At 23.1% G+C, this 6066-nt stretch overlaps 1 pseudogene; it reads right to left on the reverse strand.

Moving 5' to 3' along the window:
* Nucleotides 1–261: 261 nt before the first annotated feature.
* LOC111279102 (protein LURP-one-related 15-like) lies at nucleotides 262–1033 on the reverse strand (annotated as a pseudogene).
* Between the last annotated feature and the right edge of the window lie 5033 nt (nucleotides 1034–6066).

Here is a 6066-nt window from a genome sequence, read left to right on the forward strand (position 1 = left end):
ATAATTGTCCATATATATATATATTTATTTTTGGACAAACACAATTATTCAAACATAAATCTTAGTAAATAACCCGTATCTTACATAACCCTTCACATGCATGTAATGTGACTTATTATTTTGAGAATATTCAATCAAACTAACAGAGCTAATCTTAATGCAGAAATTAGAATAAAGGAACAGATTCTAGATTTATTTTTTTTAACGTATTTTAAACTGCTAAGGATTGAATCTGATTACTAAACTCAAATTTCAGCAGTCTACGTGACTATCGGAGAGGATTTCTGGTTTACAATAGCAATTGAAACCGTCTCAATCGTCCAAATTATTTATCCCATCAAGAATCACGATAAGGGCTACGATGAATGCATACTCGATGTTGGGATAACTGTCACCATGAACTATCAAGACGCTTTGAATACTGCCGTTCTTGCGCATCTGCTCACATAATTAATTCGACACTCATTAATTGGATTAATTTTAAGTGCCTCGGGCGTTCATTTTTTTCCTTGAAGAAATTAATGAACTAAATGTGGATGAATAGAAGAAAATTAGTAAAAAAAAAAATTGATGTTGAAGTAGCAGAAAAATCTTACTTCTGCAACTATGATGGAAGACTCTCCATATAAATAAGACTGGAACATTTCAACCAACTCCCTTTAATCTTAAAATCACAAACATCCTCCTTTGTGTTGTCTGCCAGGAACACATTAAATTTAGTCTTTAACTGAAAAATCAAAGATGTTTTCGCTGAAAACATAAGATCACTGGAGTCTGTGCTATCTTCCCTCAATAGCTTCCATTTGAGTATGACAATGGGATTCTCGGCAGCGTCTCGCAAAACTCGTTGGTCATGGATGGTTATAAAAGCTCTTTCAACTTTGAAAACAATATTGCCATTGATGTCTGTAACTACAAAGTTGGCATCAGTTGTGGTCAAAACCTTCCTGACAATTGCAAGATTAATGGATTCAGGAGCACAGAAATGAGGGCTGATAATTGATACTGGTGTGTTGGAACTAGAATATGCCATTGGGATAGAGGGAATCTCGTTTTGTTATTAGGTTTTGGTAACACATTCTTGTATGAGGCACCGTATATACACAAGAGTAGGGGGCTTTTTGTTAAAAAATTATTATAAAAGATCAAAATAAATGTATTGATAGAATTTAACAAAAATATCAGTGATATGTAAAATAATTATTAAAATAATTATTTATAATTCAAATTTTATTAGTAATTATTTAATGATAAAAATTATATAAAAAAAGTATAAAAAAAAATTTACACAATTTATATAATAAGACTTTTTAATCTTTTAATTTAAAATTTTAATTTTGATTTTAATTTAATTACTTTTAATGAAAAATTTCAAATACTTTAGCTAAATAACTTTATCTAAACCTTTTTATGTCTAAAAAGTAGGAAGTGACATAAAACTTATGTAAAGAATCAGAAGTATATATGACACTCATTTTCTATTGATAAATGCCTTGTCAAATCTTTTGTTTTCTTGAACTCTTCAAGGACATAAAAAAATTAAGTTCTAGTTGATTGGTATTTTTACTAATTTTCTTTTTTTTTTCTCCGTTTGCTTTTTACTTTTGAAAATATTGTTATAATACAAAAGCAAAAGATAAAAAATAAAATCATAATTATTTAAAAATAAACAAATAATTAAATTTAATCTCAATCATAACATAATTATTAATTTTTTGGTAAAATAATGTAATATGTTGTTATTATAATATTCCTTTTAAAATGTTGTTTGCATAAATATCAACATGCATTTACTTGTTTGCTTTAAGAAAAAGTATTTCCTAAGTTTGGGTGAGCAAATTAAATTCGTAATTGTCTTTGAATAGTGGGTTCAAAAGAACTTTATTTTATTTGAGTAAATTTCATCTACACCTCTATGATTAGGGGCAGATTGTTTAGAGGAGTTAGTTTAAACTGACTATACCAATTTAAAATTGATCATTTAATTAAATTGGTTTAATTTTTTAGGTTTAATTAATTTAATCGGTTTAAGGAGCAGTTTAGAAGATTTGTTGGTTAATTTGCGATTTTGAATCTTACAAATTGAATCGACAAAAAAATTAATTTTTAATAATTAAATATTTAATAAAAATACCTAATTTCTCTTATCTAATATTCATTTATGAAATCCTAAAATCTAAAATCCCTATTTGCCTATCCCCATTTCTTCTATTTGAGTGTTTCTTTCTCTCGTGCCTCTTTCGACTCTTGTGCTCCTTTTCTCTTTTATTTTCTCTCCCCTCCACAAGAGTCAAGCTCCAATCACCTAAATCTTTGTTATTATAATTTGGGGTTATATCTAAAAATGACCTCTAAATTATACATTTTATGTTATTTTGATATCTAAAGAAATAAAACTATTAGATTGGTATTTAAATTTTCATTCTATTATCATGTTGGTGCGTCAAATTAATGTTGTTAGTTAACTTTATTGACGTGATATGAACATCCACCAAAATACTGATACGTATCAGAAAAATCCGACCAATGCCATAACATAATTAAAAGAAAATTTTTAAAAATTTAAAATAAATAAAAAATTATAAAAGATTTTAAAAAATTTAAAAGATTCTAAAAATTTTTTAAAAAATTCTAACAATTGTAAAAAATTAAAAATTTTAGAAAATAAAAAAATTTAAAAACAATCTAAAATTTTTTAAAAAATTCAAAAAAAATTTCTAAAATTTTTAAAAAAATTTTAAAGAAATTTTAAAAACTTCTTAAAAAATTAAAGAAATTTTATAAATTTCAAAAACTCTCAACATTAAAAAAAATTTAAAAAATTTTTAGAAAATTAAAAAAATGAAAATTTTATAAAAAAAAAATTTCCTAAAATTAAAAAAAATCACAAAAACTTAACAATAGTTAACATTAAAAAATAAAATAAAAAATTTAAAAGATATAAAAAGTTATAAAAAATTTTTTAAAATTTCTAAAAGTTTTTCATATTTTTTGAATCTTAAGATTTTAATTTTTTATATATTTCTTGAATTTATAAAATCTTTTTATAAAATATTTAGATTACTATTAAAATTTTAGGTTTTTTATTTATTATTTTTCAAAATTCTTAAAACTGCTAGAAAATTTTATATTTTTGAAATTATTAAATTATTTAAAATTTTGACAAATTTTTAGAATTTCATTAAAATTTTTCATATTTTTTTTCATATTTTTATATTTTATTTCAAAAATTTCCAAAAAATTTTAATTCTTTTAATTTAAAGTTTTTGAAATTATTTTAAACTTTAAGAAAATTTAAGTTTTATTAAAATTTTCAATTTTTTTATTTCTAATTATTTTTTAGAGTTTTTTGAATTTTTAAAATTATCATAATTTTTATAATTCTTATAAATATTTTCATATTTTTTATTTTTTAAAATTTTAAAAAATTTTAAATTTTTTTTTAAATTTTCAAAATTTTTTAGAATTGTTTTGAATTTTTAAAGTTTTCAAATTATTTAGAAACTTTTTGGAAAATTTTAGATCTTCTAAAAATTTTTAAAATTTTTTTAAGAAAATAAGTACTTTTTGACAAAAATTTGAAATATTAAATTTTTTTATACATTTAAAAAATTGTTAAAAGTTTCTTAAAAACTTCTTAAAAATTTTTCAATTTTTTTAAATGTTTTTATTAAAATGTTTTTTTGAATTGTTTTAAAGTAATACTTATTTTTAAAATTTTTTTAATTGATTAAGGATTTTTTAGAAAGTTTTAAAATTTTTTAGAAATTTTAAAACATTTTTAGAAATTTGTTTAAAAATTTTTAGTATTTTTTGAGAATTTTTGTAAAGTTTAAATTCTTTTTGAATTTTTAAGAATTTTTTGGAATTAATTTTTTTTTAATTTGTCGAATTTAAAAAAAAAATTTTAATTTTATAATTTTTTTTGAAAATTTCTTTTTATGCTAATGTGTCATTTATGATATAGCACTAATTGGACTTTTTGACAAGTGTCAACATTTTAATCGATGTTCATATCACATTAGCAAATTTGATTAACGACGTCAATCTTAGGTAGCAACATGATAACGGAATGATAGTTTACGTACTAATATGATAATTTTATTTTTTTAAGTATCAAATTAATAAAAAATATAAAAGTTAAAAGCCATTTTTATATTTAACCTTATAATTTTCGGGGTTTGTACTTTCTTCTTGACTAATCTACACTTAACTCTCTTAATACTGCAGTAATACCAAAACTATTAAGATTTTCTTTACTTTTTTTTTCCAATTCTCCTATTGATTAGTTTTTAGAAAATGCTTAATCCTTTTTTTGATAATTCTTTTTTTTTTTTTAAACTACAACTCGTTGTATTTGTGATCAGATTTAAATTCTGACAATTATAATTACTGAAAAGATAAAGTTTAATTTGTTGACAATATTTATTTCTTGACACTTTGAAGATTTTTTTCTTCAATAACCTGCTGTCTTACTATTTTTCTCAATGGAGATGATTTTTCAAAGATGTACTTAAGATGATCTAATTTTGACACAAGCCAGATCATGTAATAATGCATATATTGCCTAAGCCTACGAGCAATTCATACCAATGTATAACACTTCTTTTCTAATTAGAAATACTTAGCTTTGTACTCAGTGAACTTCTTGTTTAGATATTAAATGGCTTACTCTTTTTTGTCAGTTTCATCTCTTTGCCTTAGTGCATAACTCATAAAATTCTCGTGAATCTTTAAATACAAAATCAAGGGTTTCCCTACAATAAATAGTACCAACACTAGTGGATTTCACATGTACTCCTTAATTTTTTTCAAAGGCATTCTAGCATTCTTCATTCCATTCACTCGGATTGCTTTTTCAAAGTAACTTAAAAGTAGAATCACATTTTGAGGTGAGTTGAAAAATAAAGCGAGTGATATAATTCAGCTTTTTCAAAAAACTTCTTACTTCTTTTTGTGTATGTAGAGGAGATAAGCTTTTAATGGTATGAATCTTGTCCGGGTCCACTTAAATTCCTTTTTCACTAACTATATATCCCATTAATTTTTCTTATTTGACCCTAAAGACACACTTAACTAGATTTAGTTTGAGTTGGTACCTTCATAACCTTTCAAAAAGCTTTCTAAGGTTAGTAACATGTTTCTCTCCCTCATGTGACTTTACTATCATATGTCAACATACACATTTATCTTTTTGTGCATAATATTATGGAAAAGAGTTACCATCGCTCTTTGATATATAGCACCAACATTTTCATCCTAAAAGGCATAATCTTGTAGCAAAATATGTCACACATTGTCATGAATATAGTCTTTTCCATATTGTTTCGAGCTACTTTGATCTGGTTATAACTAAAAAAGCCATCCCATAAACAAGAACATGGAGTGCTTAGTAGTGTTATCTATAAAGGTATCAATATGAGGCAATGAGAAAATATTTTTGGGACTAACTTTATTTAAATCTCAGTAATTTATAAATATTCTTACTTTTTCATCTTTTTTGGCACTAGACTATATTGGCTACCCATTTAGGGTATTTGACTACCATGAGAAAAAATATCATTGTTATCGATGAAAAATTTCATTGGTAAAAGTCAATTATTTTTTGGTAATACTTTTACTAATAGAATTACTGATGAAAAAATTTCATTGGTGGTAAAAAAGTTGGTAATGCCTTTCCGACAATAAAATTGAATTTCTATAGGTAATTACCAATGGATTTCACTGATGAAATTTTTCGTCAGTAATCCATCAGAATTTACTGTCGGAATTTATCATCTATAAAAATTTCATCAGTAAATTCCATCGAAAAAATATGTAGGTATTCCATCGGTAATATTAAAATTCCATCAATAATAACAAAATTTTATTGGTAAAATATATCGATAAAATTATAATTTTATCCATAATTTGATTAATTTTATTTATAATTATTTAAGAAACCTATAAATTAAAATTAAAACATATATATTTATTTAAAAAGCTTATGATTTCTATTATTTTTAATAAAAATTAAAAAAATCCACATATCAACTGCACATAATAACTATTAAATAAATCCAAATC

This window comes from Durio zibethinus, chromosome 27 (assembly GCF_047325235.1).
Source record: "Durio zibethinus cultivar Kanyao isolate XHJ-2024 chromosome 27, ASM4732523v1, whole genome shotgun sequence".
Classification (NCBI taxonomy): Eukaryota; Viridiplantae; Streptophyta; class Magnoliopsida; order Malvales; family Malvaceae; genus Durio; species Durio zibethinus.